The sequence below is a fragment of the Mesoplodon bidens genome (genome assembly GCF_964165515.1).
Source record: "Mesoplodon bidens genome assembly, chromosome: 3".
Classification (NCBI taxonomy): domain Eukaryota; kingdom Metazoa; phylum Chordata; class Mammalia; order Artiodactyla; family Ziphiidae; genus Mesoplodon; species Mesoplodon bidens.
This window is the reverse complement of record NC_138178.1, coordinates 66,060,636-66,086,386: the sequence shown is the minus strand read 5'-3', so window position 1 is coordinate 66,086,386 and position 25,751 is coordinate 66,060,636. Positions and strand designations below refer to the sequence as shown.

The following is a 25,751-nucleotide window of genomic DNA, read 5'->3' as shown; positions in this document are numbered from 1 at the left end:
CAGAAACCACTAGAGAAAGGAGTCGTCTTCTGTTTCTGTGGCAGTTGCTTCGGCTTAAGAGCTGCCACACCTACTGGGTCTCTAGGCCAACACTTGGGAGGAACATGCAAACTGTGATGATTAGTTATGCTTTCCTTTAGGATCCTAGACACCTGGGTTGGAGTCTTGGGTTGGCCCGGCATTAGCCCAAGGTGGCAGAGGAAGTTACTGCGTGTCTACAATCAAGTGTATGATACAGGAGTGCGGGAGGAGCCAGCCCTGGGGCTTTCATGAGGACAGAGTGCTAACCAGAGTGGGCATGCAAACAGGGCCTGATTCACAGGCTCAGGGAGCAGTTCCAGAGCGTGTTGCAATGCCCATACTCACCCACCCTCCTGCGCAAAGTGGAGGGCAGGGACAGGGCAGCTTTTCCTAGGTACATAGGGCATACCTGGATGAGTCCTCACCTGGGCACAGGACAACTCCAAGAATGTTCCTCCTGATGACATCGGCCTGGTGCCCACCCTGCACAGCAACAGCCCTAGCCTTGTGGCCTGCAGCCCCAGCCCTCAGATATTCAGCTTCCTAATCATACTATTTATTACATGTAGTCTTCTTTCATTTTCTTAGACATCCTTTCCAAAGCTCTTTCTACCTCCTGCTCAAATCCAGAGCTATTACTGAATTCAGCAGGTCAATAATAATCACTATCTTTTTAACTTTTATTTTTTTATTGAAGTATAGTTGATTTACAATGTTTCAGGTATACAGCAAAGTGACTCCGTTACACATATATGTATCTGTTCTTTTTCAGATTTTTTTCCATTATAGGTTATTACAAGATACTGAATATAGTTCCCTATGCTATATAGTAGGTCCTTGTTATTTATCTATTTTATATATCGTAGTCTGTATTTGTTAATACCAAATTCCAAATTTATCCCTCCCCCTTTTCCCCTTTGGTAACAATAAGTTTGTCTTCTGTATCTGTGAGTCTATTTCTGTTTTGTAAATAAGTTCACCTGTATCATTTTTTAGATTCCTCATATAATTGATATTATATGATATTCTCTAAAACCATAACAAAAATAAACTCAAAATGGATCAAAGACCTAAATGTAAGACTGGACACTATAAAACTCCTACAGGAAAACATAGGCAGGACATTCTATGACATAAATTGCAGCAATATTTTTTTGGATCTGCCTCCTAGAGTAATGAAAACAAAAACAAAAATAAACACAAAAAACAAAAAATAAACAAAGCTTTTTGAACTAAAAAGATTTTGCACATCAAAGGAAACCATAAACAAGACAAAAAGACAACACTCAGAATGGGAGAAAATATTTGCAAATGAAGCAACTGACAAAGGATTAATCTCCAAAATATACAAATAGTTCATGTGCTCAATATCAAAAAAATAAACAACCCAATCCAAAAATGGGCAGAAGACCTAAATAGGTATTTCTCCAAAGGAGACATACAGATGGCCAACAAACACATGAAAATATGTTCAACATCGCTAATTATCAGAGAAATGCAAATCAAAACTACAGTGAGGTATCACCTCACAGTGGTCAGAATGGCCACCATCAAAAAATCTACAAACAATAAATGTTGGAGAGGGTGTGAAGAAAAGGGAACCCTCATGCACTGTTGGTGGGTATGTAAATTGATACAGCCACTATGGAGAACAGTATGGAGGTTCCTTAAAAAACTAAAAATAGAACTACCATATGACCCAGCAATCCCACTACTGGGCATATACCCAGAAAAAAACATAATTCAAAAAGACACATGCACCCAATGTTCATTGCAGCACTATTCACAATAGCCAGGACATGGAAGCAACCTAAATTCCATCAATAGACGAATGGATAAAGAAGATGTGGTACATATATACAATGGAATATTACTCAGCCATAAAAGGGAATGAAATTGGGTCATGTGTAGAGACATGGATGGACCGAGAGACTGTAATAGAGTGAAGTAAGTCAGAAAGAGAAAAACAAATATCGTATATTAACACATATATGTGGAATCTGAAAAAATTGGTATAGGTGATCTTATTTATGAAGCAGAAATAGACACAGACGTAGAGAACAAACGTATGGATACCAAGGGGGAAAGCAGGGGTGGGGTGGGGCAGGTGGTGGTGGTGTGATGAATTGGGAGATTGGGATTGACATATATACACTACTGATACTATGTATAAAATAGATAACTAATGAGAACCTACTGTATAGCACAGGGGACTCTACTCAGTGCTCTGTGGTGACCTAAATGAGAAGGAAATCCAAAAAAGAGGGGATATATGTACACGTAAAGCTGACTCACTTTGCTGTACAGTATAAACTAACAATATTGTAAAGCAACTATACTCCAATAAAAAAAAAAAGGAAGAAGGAAATCTTGCCATTAGCAGCAACACGGATGAACCTGGAGGGCATTATGCTAAGTAAAATATGCCAGACAGAGAAAGACCAATACTGCATGGTATCACTTATATGTAGAGTCTAAAAATAAGTTTTTTTAAATTAAAAACTCAAACTCATAGAAACAGAGAATAGAACGATGGTTGCCAGGAGCTGGGGGTAGGGGAAATGAGGAAAGGTGGTAAATGGGTATAAACTTTCAGTTGTAAGATAATAAGGTCTGAGGATCTAATGTATAACAAAGCAACTATAGTTGATAATACAGTATTGTATAACTTAAATTTGCTAAGAGAGTAGAACTTAAGGGCTCTCATTTTAAGAAAATGTAAATATGATATGAGGTGATGGATGTGTTAACTCGATTTTGAAAATCCTTTCACAATGCACACATATATCAAATCATCACATTGTATACTTTAAGTATATTACAATTTTATTTGTCAATAATGCCTTGATAAAGCTGGAAAAGAAAACTCTGCTCTACAAAAGGCACTGTCAAGAAAATGAGAACACAGGTTTTCCGGGTAAGATGGCGGAAGAGTAAGACGCGGAGATCACCTTCCTCCCCACAGATACACCAGAAATACAGCTACACGTGGAACAACTCCTACAGAACACCTACTGAACGCTGGCAGAAGACCCCAGACCTCCCAAAAGGCAAGAAACTCCCCACATACCTGGGTAGGGCAAAGCGGAGAGATTCCCGCACAGACGATCGGTGCCGAGCGGCACTCACCAGCCCGAGAGGCTTGTCTGCTCGCCCGCCGGGGTGGGCGGCGCTGGAAGCTGAGGCTCGGGCTTCGGTCAGAGCACAGGGAGAGGACTGGGGCTGGCGGCGAGAACTCAGCCTGAAGGGGGCTAATGTGCCACAGCTAGCCGGGAGGGAGTCCGGGAAAACTCTGGAGCTGCCGAAGAGGCAAGAGACTTTTTCTTCCCTCTTGGTTTCCTGGTGTGCGAGGAGAGGGGATTAAGAGCGCTGCTTAAAGGGGCTCCACAGACGGGCGCGAGTCGCGACTGAACGCGCGGAGCCCAGTGACGGGCGTGGGACGCTGGGGCTGCTGCTGCTGCCGCCGCCAAGAAGCCTGTGTGCGAGCGCAGGTCACTGTCCACACCGCCCTTCCGGGAGCCTGTGCAGCCCGCCACTGCCGGGGTCCCGGGATCCAGGGGCGGCTTCCCTGGGAGAACACACGGCGCGCTGGTGCAACGTCATGCCGACCTCTGCCGCTACAGGCTCTCCCCGCACTCCGTGCCCCTCCCTCCCGCCCGGCCTGAGTGAGCCAGAGTCCCCGAAGAGGCTGCTCCTTTAACCCTTTCCTGTCTGAGCGAAGAACAGACGCCCTCCGGCGACCTACACGCAGAGGCGGGACCAAATCCAAAGCTGAGACCCAGGAGCTTTGAGAACAAAGAAGAGAAAGGGAAACCTCTCCCAGCAGCCTCAGAAGCAGCGGATTAAAGCTCCGCAATCAACTTGATGTACCCTGCATCTGTGGAACACATGAATAGACAACAAATCATCCCACACTGAGGAGCCAGGAGTCAGAGCTGTGCCTCTGAGGTGGGAGAGCCAACTTCAGGACATTGGTCCACAAGAGACCTCCCAGCTCCACATAATATCAAACGGCGAAAATCTTCCAGAGATCTCCATCTCAACACCAGCACCCAGCTTCACTCAATGACCAGCAAGCTACAGTGCTGGACACCCTATGCCAAACAACTAGCAAGACAGGAACACAACGCCACCCACTAGCAGAGAGGAGGCCTAAAATCATAAAAAGTCCGCAGACACCCCAAAACACACCACCAGACGTGGACCTGCCCACCAGAAAGACAAGATCCAGCCTCATCCACCAGAACACAGGCACTAGTCCCCTCCACCAGGAAGCCTACACAACCCACTAAACCAACCTTAGCCACTGGGGACAGGCACCAAAAACAACGGGAACTACGAACCTGCAGCCTGCAAAAAGGAGACCCCAAACACAGTAACATAAGCAAAATGAGAAGACAGAAAAACACACAGCAGGAGAAGGAGCAAGATAAAAACCCACCAGACCTAACAAATGAAGACGTAATAGGCAGTCTACCTGAAAAAGAATTCAGAATAATGATGGTAAAGATGATCCAAGATTCTATTTCCAAGATCCAAAATCTTGGAAATAGAATAGACAAAATGCAAGAAACAGTTAACAAGGACCTAGAAGAACTAAAGATGAATCAAGCATCGATTAAAAACACAATAAATGAAATAAAAAATACTCTAGATGGGATCAATAGCAGAATAACTGAGGCAGAAGAACGGATAAGTGAGGTGGAAGATAAAATAGTGGAAATAACTACTGCAGAGCAAAATAAAGAAAAAAGAATGAAAAGAACAGAGGACAGTCTCAGAGACCTCTGGGACTACATTAAACACACCAACATTCGAATTATAGGGGTTCCAGAAGAAGAAGAGAAAAAGAAAGGGACTGAGAAAATATTTGAAGAGATTATAGTTGAAAACTTCCCTAATATGGAAAAGGAAATAGTTAATCAAGTCCAAGAGGCACAGAGAGTCCCATACAGAATAAATCCAAGGAGAAATACGCCAAGACACATATTAATCAAACTGTCAAAAATTAAACACAAAGAAATCATATTAAAAGCAGCAAGGCAAAAACAACAAATAACCCACAAGGGAATCCCCATCAGGATAACAGTTGATCTCTCAGCAGAAACTCTACAAGCCAGAAGGGAGTGGCAGGACATAATTAAAGTGATGAAGGAGAAAAACCTGCAACCAAGATTACTCTACCCAGCAAGGATCTCATTCAGATTTGATGGAGAAATTAAAACGTTTACAGACAAGCAAAAGCTGAGAGAGTTCAGCACCACCAAACCAGCTTTACAACAAATGCTAAAGGAACTTCTCCAGGCAAGAAACACAACAGAAGTTAAAGACCTACAATAACGAACCCAAAACAATTAAGAAAATGGGAATAGGAACATACATATCGATAATTACCTTAAATGTAAATGGACTAAATGCTCCCACCAAAAGACACAGATTGGCTGAATGGATACAAAAACAAGACCCATATATATGCTGTCTACAAGAGACCCACTTCAGACCTAGAGACACATACAGACTGAAAGTAAGGGGATGGAAAAAGATATTCCATGCAAATGAAAACCAAAAGAAAGCTGGAGTAGCAATTCTCATATCAGACAAAATAGACTTTAAAATAAAGACTACTAGAAGAGACAAAGAAGGACACTACATAATGATTAAGGGATCGATCCAAGAAGAAGATATAACAATTGTAAATATTTATGCACCCAACATAGGAGCACCTCAATACATAAGGCAAATACTAACAGCCATAAAAGGAAAAATCGACAGTAACACAATCATAGTAGGGGACTTTAACGCCCCACTTTCACCAATGGACAGATCATCCAAAATGAAAATAAATAAGGAAACACAAGCTTTAAATGATACATTAAACAAAATGGACTTAATTGATATTTATAGGACATTCCATCCAAAAAAAACAGAATACACATTTTTCTCAAGTGCTCATGGAACATTCTCCAGGATAGATCATATCTTGGGTCACAAATCAAGCCTTGGTAAATTTAAGAAAATTGAAATTGTATCAAGTATCTTTTCTGACCACAATGCTATGAGACTAGATATCAATTACAGGAAAAGAGCTGTAAAAAATAAAAACACATGGAGGCTAAACAATACACTACTTAATAACAAAGTGATCACTGAAGAAATCAAAGAGGAAATTAAAAAATACCTAGAAACAAATGACAATGGAGACACGACGACCCAAAACCTATGCGATGCAGCAAAAGCAGTTCTAAGAGGGAAGTTTATAGCAATACAATCCCACATTAAGAAACAGGAAACATCTCGAATAAACAACCTAACCTTGCACCTAAAGCAATTAGAGAAAGAAGAACAAAAACATCCCAAAGTTAGCAGAAGGAAAGAAATCATAAAAATCAGATCAGAAATAAATGAAAAAGAAATGAAGGAAACGATAGCAAAGATCAATAAAACTAAAAGCTGGTTCTTTGAGAAGATAAACAAAATTGATAAACCATTAGCCAGACTCATCAAGAAAAAAAGGGAGAAGACTCAAATCAATAGAATTAGAAATGAAAAAGGAGAAGTAACAACTGACACTGCAGAAATACAAAAGATCATGAGAGATTACTATAAGCAACTCTATGCCAATAAAATGGACAACCTGGAAGAAATGGACAAATTCTTAGAAATGCACAACCTGCCAAGACTGAATCAGGAAGAAATAGAACATATGAACAGACCAATCACAAGCACTGAAATTGAAACTGTGATAAAAAATCTTCCAACAAACAAAAGCCCAGGACCAGATGGCTTCACAGGCGAATTCTATCAAGCATTTAGAGAAGAGCTAACACCTATCCTTCTCAAACTCTTCCAAAATATAGCAGAGGGAGGAACACTCCCAAACTCATTCTATGAGGCCACCATCACCTTGATACCAAAACCAGACAAGGATATCACAAAGAAAGAAAACTACAGGCCAATATCACTGATGAACATAGATGCAAAAATCCTCAACAAAATACTAGCAAACAGAATCCAACAGCACATTAAAAGGATCATACACCATGATCAAGTGGGGTTTATCCCAGGAATGCAAGAATTCTTCAATATACACAAATCAATCAACGTGATACACCATATTAACAAGTTGAAGGAAAAAAACCATATGATCATCTCAATAGATGCAGAGAAAGCGTTCAACAAAATTCAACACCCATTTATGATAAAAACCCTGCAGAAAGTAGGCATAGAGGGAAATTTCCTCAACATAATAAAGGCCATATATGACAAACCCACAGCCAGCATCGTCTTCAATGGTGAAAAACTGAAACCATTTCCACTAAGATCAGGAACAAGACAAGGTTGCCCACTCTCACCACTCTTATTCAACATCGTTTTGGAAGTTTTAGCCACAGCAATCAGAGAAGAAAAGGAAATAAAAGGAATCCAAATTGGAAAAGAAGAAGTAAAGCTGTCACTGTTTGCAGATGACATGCTACTATACATAGAGAATCCTAAAGATGCTACCAGAAAACTACTAGAGCTAATCAATGAATTTGGTAAAGTTGCAGGATACAAAATTAATGCACAGAAATCTCTGGCATTCCTATATACTAATGATGAAAAATCTGAAAGTGAAATCAAGGAAACACTCCCATTTACCACTGCAACAAAAAGAATAAAATATCTAGGAAGAAACCTACCTAAGGAGACAAAAGACCTGTATGCAGAAAATTATAAGACACTGATGAAAGAAATTAAAGATGATACAAATAGATGGAGAGATGTACCATGTTCTTGGATTGGAAGAATCAACATTGTGAAAATGACTCTAGTACCCAAAGCAATCTACAGATTCAATGCAATCCCTATCAAACTACCACTGGCATTTTTCACAGAACTAGAACAAAAAATTTCACAATTTGTATGGAAACACAAAAGACCCCAAATAGCCAAAGCAATCTTGAGAACAAAAAATGGAGCCGGAGGAATCAGGCTCCCTGACTTCAGACTATACTACAAAGCTACAGTAATCAAGACAGTATGGTACTGTCACAAAAAAAGAAAGATAGATCAATGGAACAGGATAGAAAGCCCAGAGATAAACCCACGGACATATGGTCACCTTATCTTTGATAAAGGAGGCAGGAATGTACAGTGGAGAAAGGACAGTCTCTTCAATAAGTGGTGCTGGGAAAACTGGTTAGGGACATGTAAAAGTATGAGATTAGATCACTCCCTAACACCATACACAAAAATAAGCTCAAAATGGATTAAAGACCTAAATGTAAGGCCAGACACTATCAAACTCTTAGAGGAAAACATAGGCAGAACACTCTGTGACATAAATCACAGCAAGATCCTTTTTGACCCACCTCCTAGAGAAATGGAAATAAAGACAAAAATAAACACATGGGACCTAATGAAACTTCAAAGCTTTTGCACAGCAAAGGAAACCATAAACAAGACCAAAAGACAACCCTCAGAATGGGAGAAAATATTTGCAAATGAAGCAACTGACAAAGGATTAATCTCCAAAATTTATAAGCAGCTCATGCAGCTCAATAACAAAAAAACAAACAACCCAATCCAAAAATGGGCAGAAGACCTAAATAGACATTTCTCCACAGAAGATATACAGACTGCCAACAAACACATGAAAGGATGCTCAACATCTTTACTCATTAGAGAAATGCAAATCAAAACTACAATGAGATATCATCTCACACCAGTCAGAATGGCCATCATCAAAAAATCTAGAAACAATAAATGCTGGAGAGGGTGTGGAAAAAAGGGAACACTCTTGCACTGCTGGTGGGAATGTGAATTGGTACAGGCACTATGGAGAACGGTATGGAGGTTCCTTAAAAAACTACAAATAGAACTACCATATGACCCAGCAATCCCACTACTGGGCATATACCCTGAGAAAACCATAATTCAAAAAGAGACATGTACCAAAATGTTCATAGCAGCCCTATTTACAATAGCCCGGAGATGGAAACAACCTAAGTGTCCATCATCGGATGAATGGGTAAAGAAGATGTGGCACATATATACAATGGAATATTACTCAGCTATAAAAAGAAATGAAATTGAGCTATTTGTAATGAGGTGAATGGACCTAGAGTCTGTCATACAGAGTGAAGTAAGTCAGAAAGAGAAAGACAAATACTGTATGCTGACATATATATGGAATTTAAGAAAAAAAAATATCATGAAGAACATAGGGGTAAGACATGAATAAAGACACAGACCTATTAGAGAATGGACTTGAGGATATGGGGAGGGGGAAGGGTAAGCTTTGACAAAGTGAAAGAGCGGCATGGACTTATATACACTACCAAACGTAAGGTAGATAGCTAGTGGGAAGCAGCCGCATAGCACAGGGAGATCATCTCGGTGCTTTGTGACTGCCTGGAGGGGTGGGATAGGGAGGGTGGGAGGGAGACGCAAAAGGGAGGGGATATGGGAACATATGTATATGTATAACTGATTAAATTTGTTATAAAGCAAAAAAATAAATAAATAAATAAATAAATAAATAAAATGAGAACACAAGCCACAGACTGGGAAAAAGCATTTGCAAAAGACATACCTGAGAGAGGATTGTTATCCAAAATATACATAGAACTCTTAAAATTCATATAAGAAAATGATCAGACCAATTAAAAAGTGGGCAAAAGGCTGTAACAGACATCTCTCCAGAGAAAATATACAGATGGCAAATAAGCATAAGAAAAGATTCTCAACATCATATGTAATCAGGGAACTGCAAATTAAAACAATGAGATACAACTACACACCTATTAGAAGGCAAAAATCCAAAACAGTGACAACACCAAATGCTAGTGAGGAAGTGGAATGTCAGTAACTCTTTTTTTTTTTTTTTTTTTTTGGCCACACTGCACGGCATGCGGAAGAACTTCCCGGACTAGGGATCGAACCTGTGCCCCATGCAGTAGAAGCATGGAGTCTTAACCACTGGACCACCAGGGAAGTCCCAGGAACTCTTATTCATTGCTGGTGGGAAGGTAAAAGGGTGCATCCACTTGCATGACAATTTGGCAGTTTCTTACAAAACTAAACATAACTCTTAACATAAGATCCAGTAATCGCATCCCTTGGTATTTACCCAAAGGAGTTGAAAACGTATGTCCACACAAAAACCTGTATATTAACGTTTATAGTAGCTTTATATATAACTGTCAAAACTCTGAAGCAAATAAGATGTCTTTCAGTAGAAAAACAGGTAATTAAACTGTGGTACATCCAGACAATGGAATATTATTCAGTGCTAAAAAGAAATGCAATATCAAGCCATGAAAAGACACAGAGGATCCCTAAGTGCATATTACTAAGTGAAAGAAGCCAACCTGAAAAGGCTACACGATGTATGATTTCAACTATATGACATTCTGGAAAAGGCAAAACTATGGAGACAGTATGAAGATCAGTACTTGCCAGCAGTTACAGGGGAGGGAGGGACGAATAGGCAGAGCACAGAGGATTTTTAGGGCAATGAAACTATTCTACAGGATATTATAATGGTAGATACATGCCATTATACATTTGTCAAAACTGAGACAATGTACACCACCAAGAGTGGACACTAATATAAACCATGGATTCTGGGTAATAATGATGTGTCAGTGTGATGTTTATAGCTGGGGAGGCTGTGCATGTATAGAAGCAGGAAACATATAGGAACTCCATGTGTTTTCTGCTCAATTTTGCTGTTAACCTAAAATTGCTCTAAAAATTTCATGCAGCAACAAAAACCCAATGTAGCCAAAAAAAAAAAAAAAAAAAAAAAAAACAACACCTCAAGGATGAAACATCTAAAGAGAGAGAATAGCATCCAAATACCCAGACTGCACTTTAAGAAGCACTGGGCTTGTAACTTAAAACAAGGTACAATGCAAAAGCAGCATTCTGAATTCAACAGCATTACCGGGACTTCCCTGGTGGCGCAGTGGTTAAGAATCCACTTGCCAATGCAGGGGACACGGGTTTGAGCCCTGGTCCAGGAAGACCCCACATGCCATGGAGCAACTAAGCCTGTGAGTCACAACTACTGAGCCCGCGTGCCTAGAGCCCGTGCTCCGCAACAAGAGAATCCACTGCAATGAGAAGCCCCCACACTGCAATGAAGAGTAGTCCCTGCTCGCCACAACTAGAGAAAGCCCACGTGCAGCAACAAAGAACCAACGCAGCCATAAATAAATAAATAAATAAATAAATAAATAAATAAATACTATTACCAATTAGATATAATTAATTGAAAACATTGCTAAAATTTGGCCTTAAGGCCAAATTAAAGCTTCCTCATAATTCAGTACTTGAACTGGATGAATTTTTGACTACTGAAAGATTTTACTCTTATTATTCAAACTGAAAATATTATTATTACTATTTTTTTTTTTTTGCGGTACGCGGGCCTCTCACTGTTGTGGCCTCTCCCGTTGCAGAGCACAGGCTCTGGACACGCAGGCTCAGCAGCAATGGCTCACGGGCCTAGCCACTCTGCGGCATGTGGGATCCTCCCGGACCGGGGCACAAACCCGCGTCCTCTGCATCGGCAAGCGGACTCCCAACCACTGTGCCACCAGGGAAGCCCTGAAGATATTATTTTAATATTCAATGGCATAGATATAGTACAATCAGAGATGTCAGAAAAAACACAAATAACTGAACCAAATTCATCCTTCCTCTTAAGAGCAGATCAAATAAAGCATCCTTGTTGATTATAGCTTAAAGGTGCTATGCTCCAAGGTTCAACTCTGTACATTCTCTCCCTTGGAGATCTAGTCCATTCCCATGGCTTCAATTATTCCTCTATGGAAAAAACTCTCATTTTTTATTTACAGCCCTAATCATTCTTATAAGCTCCACTTTTGAACTCTTACACATAAATATCCCACTTCTATTTAAATTCAAAATACATAATTCAAACCAACAAATACTTACTGAGTCCCTACTCTGTAGCAGACAACAAAAGAATCGCAAAAGAGTTAAATCATTTCCTACTCTTAAGAAGCATATCGTCTATTTGTTGAGAAACATGAAAAGTTCAACAGCAAATGTATAGCCATACAAAGCAGTTTCTACATATTACGCATACATGAATTATAAAAATAGTTGTTATATATTTTGCTATAACATTATTGAGAGGTTCCCAATCCTCCATCAGTTCACACTAATAAAAAGAAAATCTCCAAAAATCTTTGCAACTTTGGAGAAAGCAGATTTCTTAGAACATAGAAAGTATGAACCATAAAAGAAAAAAATGGATAAATTAGACTTGAGCAAATAAAAACTTTTGCTCTTTGTTGTTGTTGCTGGTTTTTGGCCACACTGCGTGGCATGCGGGATCTTAGTTCTTTGACCAGGGATAGAACCCATGCCCCCTGCATTGGGAGCATGGAGTTTTAACCAGGGAAGTCCCAAAACTTTTGCTCTTTGAAAGACAACATTAAGACAATGAAAAGGCAAGCCACAAAGTGGGAGAAGATATTTCCTATAAATGTATCTGACAAAGGATTTGCATTTTATATTTATATATTTTATGTTTTTATATATGTTTATATATATATATAAATGAACTCTTCCAACTCAATAATAAGACAGCTCAATTAAAAGATGGGCAAAAAAAATGTGAAGTCATTTTACCAAAGACATATGAAAATAATAAGCACATGCTCAACATCATTAATCACCAGACAAAGGCAACATAAAAGCACAGTAAAAATCTACATCCCTATTAGAGTGCCTAAAATTAAAAAGGCTGTCCACATCAGATGTCAGCAAGGATGTGGAACAACTGTAACTCTCATCGTCACTAGTGTGAGTGTAAAGTGGTATAAAGACTTTGGGAAACATTGTGACAATTTCTTAGAAATTTGAGCAGACATCTATTGTGGTGGAAAGCCTTTAAGGTGCATCCCAATGAACACCACTTCCTGATACTCACACTCTTGTATAACCTTCTCCCCTTCTGGGTGGGCTGGACTTACTGACTTACTTCTACAGAACAGATATGGCAGAAGTAAGGACATGCTGCTTTCAAGACTAGGTTATAAAGATTGTGGCTTTTGTCTTAGATGTCTCTTTTTCCCTCTTTTAGATTTCTTTACTCAGGGGAATCCAGCTGCCATGTCACAAGGCAGACCTGATAAAGAGGCTCACATGACAAGGAACTGAGGCCTGACAAGAGCCACATGTGTGAGCTTGGAAGTGGATTTTCCCCCAGTCATCCTTGAGATGAGTACAAGTCCTGACTGACACCGTGACCGACCCTGAGCCAGAACTATCTGGCTAAGTCATTCCTGGATTCCTGACCTAAAGAAATTGTGAGATGATAATTTTTTGTTGTTTTTAGCCTCTGAGTATTTGTTTGCAGCAACAGATAACTAATAAATCAACCATATGACCCAGAAATTCCACTCTCTCATATTTACCTAAGAGGAGTAAAAAGCACATCTGCAGAGTGATGTGTACACGTTCACAGTAGCATTATTCGTAACAGCCCCAAACTGGAAAAACCCAAATGTCCGTCAACAGGTGAAGCGAAGAGATAAACCAGCAAGCATCAGAATTATCTGGAAGGTCTGTTAAAGAATAGACTGCTAGGCCCTACCCTCAGAGTTTCTAATTCAGTAGATCTGGTGTGGGGTCTGAAAATTTGCATTTATAACAAGTTCTCAGATGATGGTATGGTGCTAGTTTGGTGCTTTGAGAACCATCATATTAGTCTACTATTTGAATGTCTATGGTATTCTGTGCTGTATAGTATCTTTTAGGACTGAAACTAGAACATATCCACAGGGTACTACCAGGTTGATGAAGGGAATAAAACTCTAAGGAATTCACTGGAAGAAAACTGGAGAATGAATCACCTAGAGAAAAGATAAAAAGGAGAAACTCAATAACTTTCTTAATTTACTACCCTGGATTTCTCTTTAGTCTCCATATGAATATGCTTTATTTCCTTAACTAGACTATAGGTTTCCTGAAACAGGAATAGTGTCTTATTTATCTTTATCCCTCTAGGCTAAATCTGGCCTACTGCCTTATTAACAGTAGATGTTTAACAAATATTTTGTTATGAACTTATTGCTTATAGTTGACTGCTAGACTGACTTGTAATTTCTTATGTTTTACTAAAAAACGACAAGCTTTTTAATAATTATCAAGGGGATTTCTTAAAAGAGCATATCAATCTTCCCATATTTCATTTTAATTTATGTAAATACGACAGAAAAATTATCAACACCTCAAACTTCATCTTCTTACATATAAGCTGAATAGAAGTGTGTGTTTCATAAACTCTAAAAAATAATTCTGTATGGAATGAACTGGAACTGCACAAAAGAATGTACTGGCCAGTGACACACCTTTAAATCTCATTCTTACAGGTTCTACAGGTTCTTCTGGTTCACCTCCCAAACACAAGAAAAGAATGTTAGCTGCCACTACGCTTACCTCAAAAAGATAAAAACCCATCAACCAGAAAACTTTCTGAAATTTTCAATGCCTATGATGGTTATGCCTTTGCAATATCCAAAATAGATTACAGTCCTGATAACAAGAAATTAAACAGAGAAACTTCTGCTTTAAAGATAGTGGTCTATTAATTTCCAAAATATACAAAAAGCTCAATCAACTCAATATCAAAAAAACAACCCAATCAAAAAATCTGCTGAAGACCTAAACAGACATTTCTACAAAGAAGACATACAGATGGCCAAAAGGCACATGAAGAGATGCTCAACATCGCCAATTATTAGAGAAATGCAAATCAAAACTACAATGAGACATCACCTAACACCAGTCAGAATGGCCATTACTAAAAAGTCTACAGGGGCTTCCCTGGTGGCACAGTGGTTGAGGGTCCGCCTGCCGATGCAGGGGACGCGGGTTCGTGCCCCGGTCCGGGAGGATCCCATATGCCGCGGAGCGGCTGGGCCCGTGAGCCATGGCCGCTGAGCCTGTGCGCCCAGAGCCTGTGCTCCGCAACGGGAGGGGCCACAACAGTGAGAGGCCCGCGTACCGCAAAAAAAAAAAAAAAAAAAAAAGTCTACAAATAATAAATGCTGGAGAGGGTGTGGAGAACAGGGGACCCTCCTACACTGCTGGTAAGAATGTAAATTGGTGCAGCCACTATGGAAAACAGAATGGAGGTTCCTCAAAAACTAAAAACAGAGTTACCATATGTTCTAGCAATCCCACTGCTGGGCATATAACCAGAGAAAACCATAATCTGAAAAGATACATGCACCCCAATGTTCATAGCAGCACTATTTATGAAATAAATAAATGTCCTATTTATGGAATAAGTAAATGTCCTAAATGTCCGATGACAGATGAATGGATAAAGAAGATGTGGTACATAAACACAATGGAATACCATTCAGCCATAAAAAAGAATGAAACAATGCCATTTTCAGCAACATGGATGGACCTAGAGATTATCACACTAAGTGAAGTAAGTCAGAGAAAGACAAATATCATGTGATATCACTTATACGTGGAATCTAAAAAATGATACAAATGAACTTATTTACAAAACAGAAACAGACTCACAGACATAGAAAACAAACTTATGGTTACCAAGGGGAAAGGTGGGGGGGGTGTAAATTAAGAGTTTGGGATTAGCAGACACAAACTACTATATATAAAATACATAAACAATATTCACTATCTTATAATAAACCACAATGGAAAAGAATTCAAAAATAAAGACAGTGGCCTGAAGTTGGCATTTCTCTTTTCTTCCTGGAAATAAGCATACTCCTTTATTACTACAACAGCAAATTTTGAAATCAGGTAGTGTAAGTCCTCTAGCTTTGTTCTCCTTTTTCTAAATTGTTTTGGCTATTCTAGGTCCTTTGCCTTTCTATAAATTCTAGAATTAGTTTGCCAATTGCTATTTTTAAAATGCTGCTGGGATGTCGAATCTACAGATCAAGAACTGTATAGTCTTTTCAACAAATGGTACTGGGATATTTGAATATCCATGTGCAGAAAACAGACTTATACCTTTACCTTAAAGCATACAGAAAAATTAACTCAAAATACATCACAGACCTAAATGTAAGAGCTAAAACTATAAAACTTCTAGAAGAAAATCTTTGCAACTTTGGGTTAGACAAAGGTTTCTTAGATATGACAGCAAGAGCACAATTCATAAAAGAAAAAACTGACAAAGTAGACTTTATCAAAATTTAAAACTTTTTCAATTAAAAAAAATTAAGAAAATGAAAAGGCAAGCCACAGAATGGGAGAACATATTTACAATCATATATCTGATTAGAGACTTGTATCCAGATGATATAAATAACTCTTACAAATGAAATAAAAGGAAGACAACCCAATCAAAAAATGGGCAACCACTTTTTCAACTTAGGGAAATTGAAATTAAAACCTCAATGAGAGGACTTCCCTAGTGGCACAATGGTTAAGAATCTGCCTGCCAATGCAGGGAACACAGGTTCAATCCCTGGTCTGGGAAGATCCCACATGCCACAGAGCAACTAAGCCCATGTGCCACAACTACTGAGCCTGGGCTCTAGAGCCCACAAGCCACAACTACTGAGCCCGCATGCCTAGAGCCTGAGCTCTGCAATAAGAGAAGCCACTGAATTGAGAAGCCTGCACACCACAATGAAGAGTAGCTCCTGCTCGCCGCAACTAGAGAAAGCCCACACGCAGCAACAAAGACCCGATGCAGCCAAAAATAAATAAATAAAAAATAAAATAAATTTTTAAAAAACCTCAATGAGATACTACTACATACCTACTAGAATGGTTTGGCTATAATAAAAAATACTGACAATACAGTTTTGGCAAGGATGTAGAGAAACTGGAAGCCTCATACAAAACTGGTGGAAATGTAAAATGGTACAGCCACTTTGGAAAAGTGTGGCAGTTTCTTAAAAATTTAAACATGTGCTTATCATACAACCCAGCAATCCTCCTCCTAAGAATCTACCTAAAAGAAATGAAAACATATGTCCACTAGAAGATTTGTAAACAAATGTTCATAGCAGATTTATTTTTTTTAATGTAAACACTTTTTGGATAAACCAAACAGGAAAAAAGTTCCACTAAAAATACTGCATTAAAGTATGAATGGAAAGTACTGAAGAATGAATCTAAGAAAGGAAAATGATTCTAGCTAATGATATAGATGTAAGAAGGAACTAAGGGCAAAGAAAGCTGTGAATACGGTGGTAAATCCAAATAAACACTATATAAAAAGTAGAAATGTTCTTTTGGTTTAATTAATATGCATGTAGCATTAACTGAAAACAAAAGCATGAAAGTTAGGAAGGAGTAAGTTAAATGTGTCCTAATGTCCTTTTATTTTCTGGGATGACAGCAAAAGTATTGAATAACATTAGACTTTGCTAAGTTAAGAATGTATGTTGTACTTACTAAGGTAACTACCAGCAGAATAGAAACTGTTTAAGTTCAAACCAGCAGAGGGGAAAACTGAAAAAAAAAAAAAAAATCCCAAAGAAGGCAAAGGAGAGAAAATAAATACGAAACAGATGAGATAGGGTAAACAGGAAGAAGACTTCTCCCCTCTCCTCTTAGGAACTCAGCCAATGAAAAAGTCACTGACTCTTTGTTTACTATAGCCTTTCCAACTTGTTTCTCTCCTCTATAAAAGTGTTCTCCTTCCTTTGCTGTGTGGGGACTTGCACGTAGCTCACCATGGTTGCAGACCCCAAATTGAAATTCTCTGCTGATCCCAAATAAACCCACTTTTCTTGTTGCTAGAAAAGTAACTGGCAGATTATTTCATTTAGGTAAAAATTAGAACAACGATATACATTTGAACTACATAATAAACAAACTTGATCTAATGAAGATATATAAAACAATGCTCCTAACAACTGCTAAATATACTTTTTTTAAGCATACACAGGACATTTATAAAAAACATATCATTATCGAAAAGCAAGTCTCAGAAAAGTTTAAATGATTAAAATCATACAGAGTAAGTTCTCTGACCATAGTGAGAATAAACTAGAAATTTTAAATGGGTCAATGAAGAAATTTAAAACATATTTTGACTCAACTTTGCAAATATTATACATTAAAACATGTGGATGAAACTGAAGCCACATTTAGAGGAAAATTTACAACCTTAAATGCATATGTTAAGGGGAAAAATTGCTTACAAATGATAAGCTAAACATCCAACTAAAAATAAGAAGAAAAACAAAATCAAAGAAAGTTTAAAGAAGGAAATAAAAAGCAAAAACAATAAAATGGAAAGCAAACATACAATTGAGAGAATTAACAAGGCCAAAAGTTGATTCTTTGAAAAGATTAGAAAAATTGACTAACATTTATTGAGATTTATCAAGAAAAAATTTAAAAATTGCAGGTCAATATCCCTGATGAAATAGATGTAAAAATCCTCGACAAAACACTAGCAAAACAATTCAACAGCACATTAAAAGTCACCATACACCATGATCAAGTGGGATTTATTCTGGGATGCAAGTGGTTCAACATATGCAAATCAATCAGTGTGATTCACTATATTAACAAAAGTGATAGGGATAGAGTAGGATAATTAAATAGTCAGTTTAGAAATCCCACTAGGGGATTAAAGACAGAAAGGGAATTTTAAGGGAGTTTTGGAGACTGTTGTAAGCTAATGACCACTCAAGAAAAGAATCCAGTAACCTAGCAACAATCTACACTACCTTGAAGGAAGACCAGGTGCATCCAAGTGCCAACACACTGAAGCCACAAACCCTGACAGTTAAAATACAAGACAATAGATACAGGGTCTCAATCTTGTGAAGTCAGAGTTAATAGTCCTTGAAGAGTAGCATTTTTGTATGTCGCCAAGACAGAAATATAGTTGACAGGGGAAAGAAATTAGGTGAAAGGGGACATTACACTGAAACCTAACATGAATTACCATATTTTAGTATATGTCACCACCCTTTTGCTAATATACATATGATTTAAATAGCACCATGACAGTCCTGGTTAAACCATGTAGGGCCGAAGGAGGAACTAATGATGTAATCTTGATGTCTGCCAAAGAATGAGGAAGTAGGTGGTCTTCTCCCCTCCCCACTTTTTCTTTGATTACAAAAATGTATCCCTCTTTGTTCTTGGGGCTTTGCTCCCTTGCCAGCCTCCTTGTATCTCTCACCAGTGTCCTATGCTAGTAAACTCACGCTTTGCCTCACGCTGAATTGTTTCTGTAATGAGACAAAATAACCTGAGCTTCAGTAAGTATTGACACCAAGTGAGCGGTTCTAATCAAAAGACAGTGGGTTCAAGTCCCCTCCTAAGCCAGGGATTGTGTATTCAAGTCCCACTCTGAGGTGCGGGTGGGTTCGAGTCCTACCCAAGAAGGAGTGCAGTTTCAAAAGGACGGATTAAAATCCTACCATCATTTCAACAGTTACAGAAGAAGCACCTGACAAAATTCAAGATCCTTTCATGATTAAAAACTCTCAACAAATTAGGTATAGATGGAATGTACCTCAACATAATAAAGGCCTTATATGACAAGGTCACAGCTAACACCATATCCAACAGTGAAAAGCTGAAAGCTTTTTCTCTAAGATCAGGAACAAGACAACATAGTAGTGAAAGCCCTAGTCTGAGCAATTAGGCATGAAAAAGATATAAAAGGCATCCAAATCAGGAAGGAAGAAACAAAATTCTCTGTTTGCAGATATATGATATCACATATAGAACACCCTGAAGATGCCACCAAAAAAACTATAGAACTCATCAATGAATTCAGTAAAGCTGCAAGATACAAAATCAATATACAAAAAACAGTTGCATTTCTATACACTAACAATGAACTATCTAAAGAGGAATTAAGAAAACAATCCCATTTACAAAAAATAAATACTTAGGAACAAATTTAACCAAGGAGGTGAATGTACAGTGAAAGTCATAAAACACTGATGAAAGAAACTGAAGATGACACAAATAATTGGAAAGATGTTCCATCTTCATGGATTGGAAGAATATCTCCATATTACCCCAAAAAGATATACGATTCAAAACAATCTCTATCAAAATTCCATGGCATTTTCCACAAAAAATAGAAAAAAAAATACTAAAGTTCCTATGGAACCACAAAAAAAACCCTGAATAGCCAAAGCAATCTTGAGAAAGAACAAAGCTGGAAGCATCACACTGTCTGATTTCAAAATGTACTATAGGGCTTCCCTGGTGGCGCAGTGGTTGAGAGTCCGCCTGCCGATGCAGGGGACACGGGTTCGTGCCCTGGTCCGGGATGATCCCACATGCTGCGGAATGGCTGGGCCCATGAGCCATGGCCACTGAGCCTGCGCGTCCGGAGCCTGTGCTCCGCAATGGGAGAGGCCACAACAGTGAGAGGCCCGCGTATCGCAAAAAAAAAAATACTATAAAGCTATGGTAATCAAGGCAGCATAGTACTGGCATAGGACAGACGTAGAGACCAATGGAATAGGATACAAAGCCCAGAAATAAATCCTCACATTTACAGTAAGTTGATCTTTGACAGGGGTGTACAACAGAGATGAGATGGTCTTTTCAATAAATGGTGTTGGGAAGGCTGAATGTCTGTGTGCAGAAGAGTGGGGTTGGAACGTTGTTTCACACCACATACAAATGTCAACTCAGGATGGATTACAGAGCTAAACCTAGGACCTAAAACTGTAGAACTACTAGAGGAAAGCATAGGAAGAAAGCTTCTTGACATTGGTCTGGGACATTCTGAATATGACCCCCAGGAGCACAGGCAACAAAAGCAAAAATAAACAGATGAGACTGCATCAAACTAAAATCTTCTGCATGGCAAAGGAGACACTCAGCGGAGTAAAGAGGCAGCCTATGGCACAGGAAAGGATGTCTGCAAATCATACATTTGGTAAGGAGTTCAGAATATATTCAGAATATATGAGAGACTCAAACAACTCCATAGCAAGACAAGAGATGACCTGATCTTATTTTGTTTTTTTCCAAACACCTTATAGTTCTTTATTTAAAGATTGAATTATTTATCTTTAGTAAATTGAAATGTCTTAAACCTGTTAACATGGCCAATGAATAAGGTTCTGAGTGATAGCTTATTTTGTAAATAAAGGACCTGATTTTTAAAATGGGCAAAGGACCTGAATAGACATTTCGCAAAGGAAGACATACAAATGGCCAGTGAATATACGGGATGATGCTCGACATCAATGATCGGTAGGGAGGTGCAGACTGAAACCACAGTAAGATATCACCTCACACATGTTGGAATTACTATTATCAAAAAGACAAAAAATAACGTGTTAGTGAGGATGTGGAGAGAAGGAGCCTTTGTGTACTGCTGATAAGAATGTAGACTGGTACAGCCATTATGGAAAACAGTATGGTGGTTCCTCAGAAGACCGGAATTGGAACTGCTACGTGATCCAGTGGTCCCCCATCTAGATATGCATCCAAAGGAAATGATATCAAATCTTAAGGAGATATCTGCACTCCCACATTTACTGCAGCGTTATTCATGATACCCAAGATATGGAATCAATCTAGGTGTCCATCAACAAATGAATGGTTGGAGCTGGTGTGGTATATAACAATGGAATGTTATTAAGCTTTAGGGAAGAAGGAGATCCTGTCATTTGTGATAACGTGGATGAACTTGGAGGACATAGCACTGGATAGACTGAGCCAGACACACAAAGACAAGTACTGCATCATCTTACTTGTATGTGGGATCTGGAAAAGTCAAACTCATGGAGGCAGGAAGTGAAACAATGGTTGCCAGGAGCTGGGGGGTGCAGGAAATAGGGTGATGTTGTTTAAAAAAAAAACAATGGCGAATTTCTCATCACAAAATAAGTCAGAAGAGAAGAATAAGGACCTCTTTCAAGTGCTGAAGAAAAAACAAAAATTCTTCTATCCTAGAATTCTGTACCTAAGAAAAATACTCTTCAAGGAATGACACAAAATAGAGACAATTTAAAATGAAAGCTGAGAGTATTTGTGGCTAATAGACCTACTCTACAAAAAAACAACAAAGAAATTTCTTCAGGCTAAAGGTAAATGATCCCAGACTGAAGCCTGATTCCACAAGAAGAAATGAAGAACACTATGGTAAAGAAACTAAGAACACGGTGGTAAATTCAATATCTATTTATGATAAAAACTCTCAACAAAGTGGATGTAGATGAAACGTTTCTCAGCATAATAAAGGCTATATATGACAAGCCCTATCAAAACTCCAATGGCGGGCTTCCCTGGTGGCGCAGTGGCTGAGAGTCCGCCTGCCGATGCAGGGGACACGGGTTCATGCCCCGGTCCGGGAAGATCCCACATGCCACGGAGCGGCTGGGCCCGTGAGCCATGGCCGCTAAGGCCTGCGCGTCCGGAGCCTGTGCTCCGCAACAGGAGAGACCACAACAGTGAGAGGCCCGTGTACCCCCCCCCACACACACACACTCCAATGGCATTTTTCACAGAAATAGAACCAATCACCCTAAAATCTGTATGGAACTACAAAAGACTCTGAATAGCCAAAGCAACGCTAAGAAAGAACAAAGCTGGAGGCATTACATTCCCCAATTTCAAATTATATTACAATGCTATAGTAATCAAAACTGTATTGTATTGGCATAAAAACAGACACATACAACAATGGAACAGAATAGACAGCCAAGAAATAAACCCATGCCTATATGGTAAATTAATCTATGACAAAGAAGGCAAGAATATACAATGGGAAAGGACAGTCTCTTCACTAAATGGTATTGGGAAAACTGGATAGTCTCATGCAAAAGAATGAAACGACTACTATCTTATAGCATACATAAAAATTAACTCAAAATTGATTAAAGACTTGAATGTAAGACCTGAAACCATAAAACTAGAAGAAAACTTAGGCAGTTAGTACCTTGATATGGTCTTGGCAATGATTTTTTTGTATCTGATTCCAAAAACAAAGTCAACAAGAGCCAAAACAAGTAGGACTGTATCAAACTAAAAAACTTCTGTACAGCAAAGAAATCCTCAATAAAATGAAAAGGTAACATGAACTGAATTCAACTTTGATTTGGACAAAGTTGACTGGGTGTTTTAAAGGGAGCATGAGGGAATAGGGAGGGGAGGTGAGTGGGGGCTTAATAGAGTTGAGGAATTGAAAAATTACAAAAAGCAAGAAGGTGGAAAGGTTTTTCCATGTGCGTCCCATCTGGGTTTGTTAACTGGCAGTTATCTAAGGTAGGCTCCTACACTCCTATAGAGGGTGGGAGATAGGAACCCTATCTTTGGGTAAATTCTTTTGGCAACCTTGAGTTTCCTGAGGCAGGCACTTTGGGGGTGGGGGGGGGAGTGTAATTCTAGGGATGTAGCCTTCACCTGTTAGAAGGTACGTTACTGTTCTGTTCAAGGACGAGGCCTAGTCAAGAAGAGGGTTTAGAGGACCCTGGCTAGAGACTGGTCAAGAAGAAAATCTTTGTTAGCCCCCAAATGTGAATCAGATTCAGATAATACAACTGATTATTCAAGAATGAACCTAATATATATGGAATCTAGAAAAAAAAAATGGTCATGAAGAACCTAGGGGCAAGATGGGAATAAAGACGCAGATTTACTAGAGAATGGACTTGAAGACGTGGGGAGGGGGAAGGGTAAGCTGGGACGAAGTGAGAGAGTGGCATGGACATATATACACTACCAAATGTAAAATAGCTAGTGGGAAACAGCCGCATAGCACAGGGAGATTAGCTCAGTGCTTTGTGACCACCTAGAGCAGGGGATAGGGAGAGTGGGAGGGAGGGAGATGCAAGAGGGAAGAGATACGGGGATATATGTATATGTATAGCTGATTCACTTTGTTATAAAGCAGAAACTAACACACCATTGTAAAGCAATTATACTCTAATAGAGATGTTAAAAAAAAAAAGAATGAAACTAAATTAGATCTATGATATTTTGGCTTCACTGAATTGCTCTATGCCCTCTCAGTATTTTATGAACAAGAACTGTGGATAAAAAAATCAAAGTCGAAAAAATGTTCACATGTGACTGACATTAATATCCATGTGAGTTAATAATAATGGCTACCATTTACTGTGCACTCACAGTATGCCAGACAAAATAATAAAACCTTCATATACATTATATAGGCCTTAACAAGAGTTTTACAATGTAGGGATTATCTTCTTTTTACAAAGGAAACTGACACTAAGAGAAGTGAAGTGGCTTTTCCCAAGGTACAGCTTGTAAGTGGCAGAATTTTAAAAAATTTGCCATGGTAAATAAACTATACATACTTAGTCTTATGAATTTACTTATAAATGGAATATGTAAATATATTCTCAAAATCCAAGATACAGGAAATATAAAATTCTTTTAAATCCCAGGTACAGAATGTATCTGAGATCCTCTTTCTCTGAAGATGATTGCTATTATTTTTTAAAAAGCCATTTAAAGTTAGTCCACTTAGGGACTTCCCTGGTGGTCCAGTGGTTAAGACTCCAAGCTCCCAATGTAGGGGGCACAAATTCGATTTCTGGCTGGGGAACTAAGATCCTGAACGCCTCATGGCACAGCCAAAAAAAAAAAAAAAAGTTAGTCCACTTAAAAGAGATGAAAATTTCGTATAAAAAGAGGGGTAAGAAACTTCCCTGGTGGCGTAATGGTTAAGAATCCGCCTGCCAATGCAAGGGATACAGGTTCGATCCCTGGTCCAGGAGGATCCCACATACCATGGAGCAACTGAGCTCGTGTGCCACAACTGCTGAGCCTGTGCTCTGGAGCCCGTGAGCCACAACTACTGAGCCCGCATGCCACAGCTGCTGAAGCCCGTGCGCCTGGAGCCGGTGCTACATGATGGGAGAGGCCACCGCGATGAGAGGCCCGCGCACAGCGGCAGGGAATGGCCCCTGCTCGCCGCAGCTGGGGAGAGCCCGTGCACAGCAACGAAGACACAATGCAACCAAAAATAAATAAATAAAAATTAAATTAAATTTAAAAAAATAGTGGTAAGAATTTTGATGTTTATTTCATCTTTTATTTAGCAAATTTGGGTTATAATTGCAATTATGTGCTAATTCTTTTTTCATAATTAATTTTTATTGGAGTATAGTTGATTTCCAATGTTGTGCTAGCTTCTGCTGTACAGCAAAGTGAATCAGTTATATATATATCCACTCTTTTTTAGATTTTATTCCCATATAGGTCATTACAAAGTATTGAGTTCCCTGTGCTATACAGTAGGTTCTTATTAGCTATCTATTTTATATATAGTAGTGTTTACATGTCAATCCCAATTCCCCAGTTTAGCCCTCCCACTCCCCCTTTCCCCTTGGTAGCCATAAGTTTGTTTTCTACATCTGTGACTCTATTTCTGTTTTATAAATATGTTCATTTGTACCATTTTTTTAGATTCCACATATAAGCAATACCAGTGTGTGCTAATTCTTAGAAGGCACAAATCAAGTGGGGATTTGGGCATAATTTTTCTGACAAAATTGTGTTATATATAAACAGATTTCAGCTAATGTCTAGTTTCCATATGGACAGTTGTAAAGAAGGCTGCAAAAAAGTTGACATTGTTGATAATTTTCCCAAGGCCCTCCTTTAACCCTGATATCCAAATATTTTAAGAGATGAGAGTCATCATCATTGCAATTTCTCTATTTTTCAATTGTTGTGGCCTAACTCTGCCAAATCTTCATTTGTCATTGGTTTCATTTGTGATTTGAGTTCACCAACATCATTTT

At 38.8% G+C, this 25,751-nt stretch overlaps 1 protein-coding gene across 2 annotated transcripts in view; it reads right to left on the bottom strand.

The window, feature by feature from the left end:
- Positions 1-25,751, bottom strand: part of NRG4 (neuregulin 4) — a 133,233-nt gene that overhangs the window by 90,804 nt on the left and 16,678 nt on the right. The gene's annotated exons all lie outside the window — the stretch shown is intronic.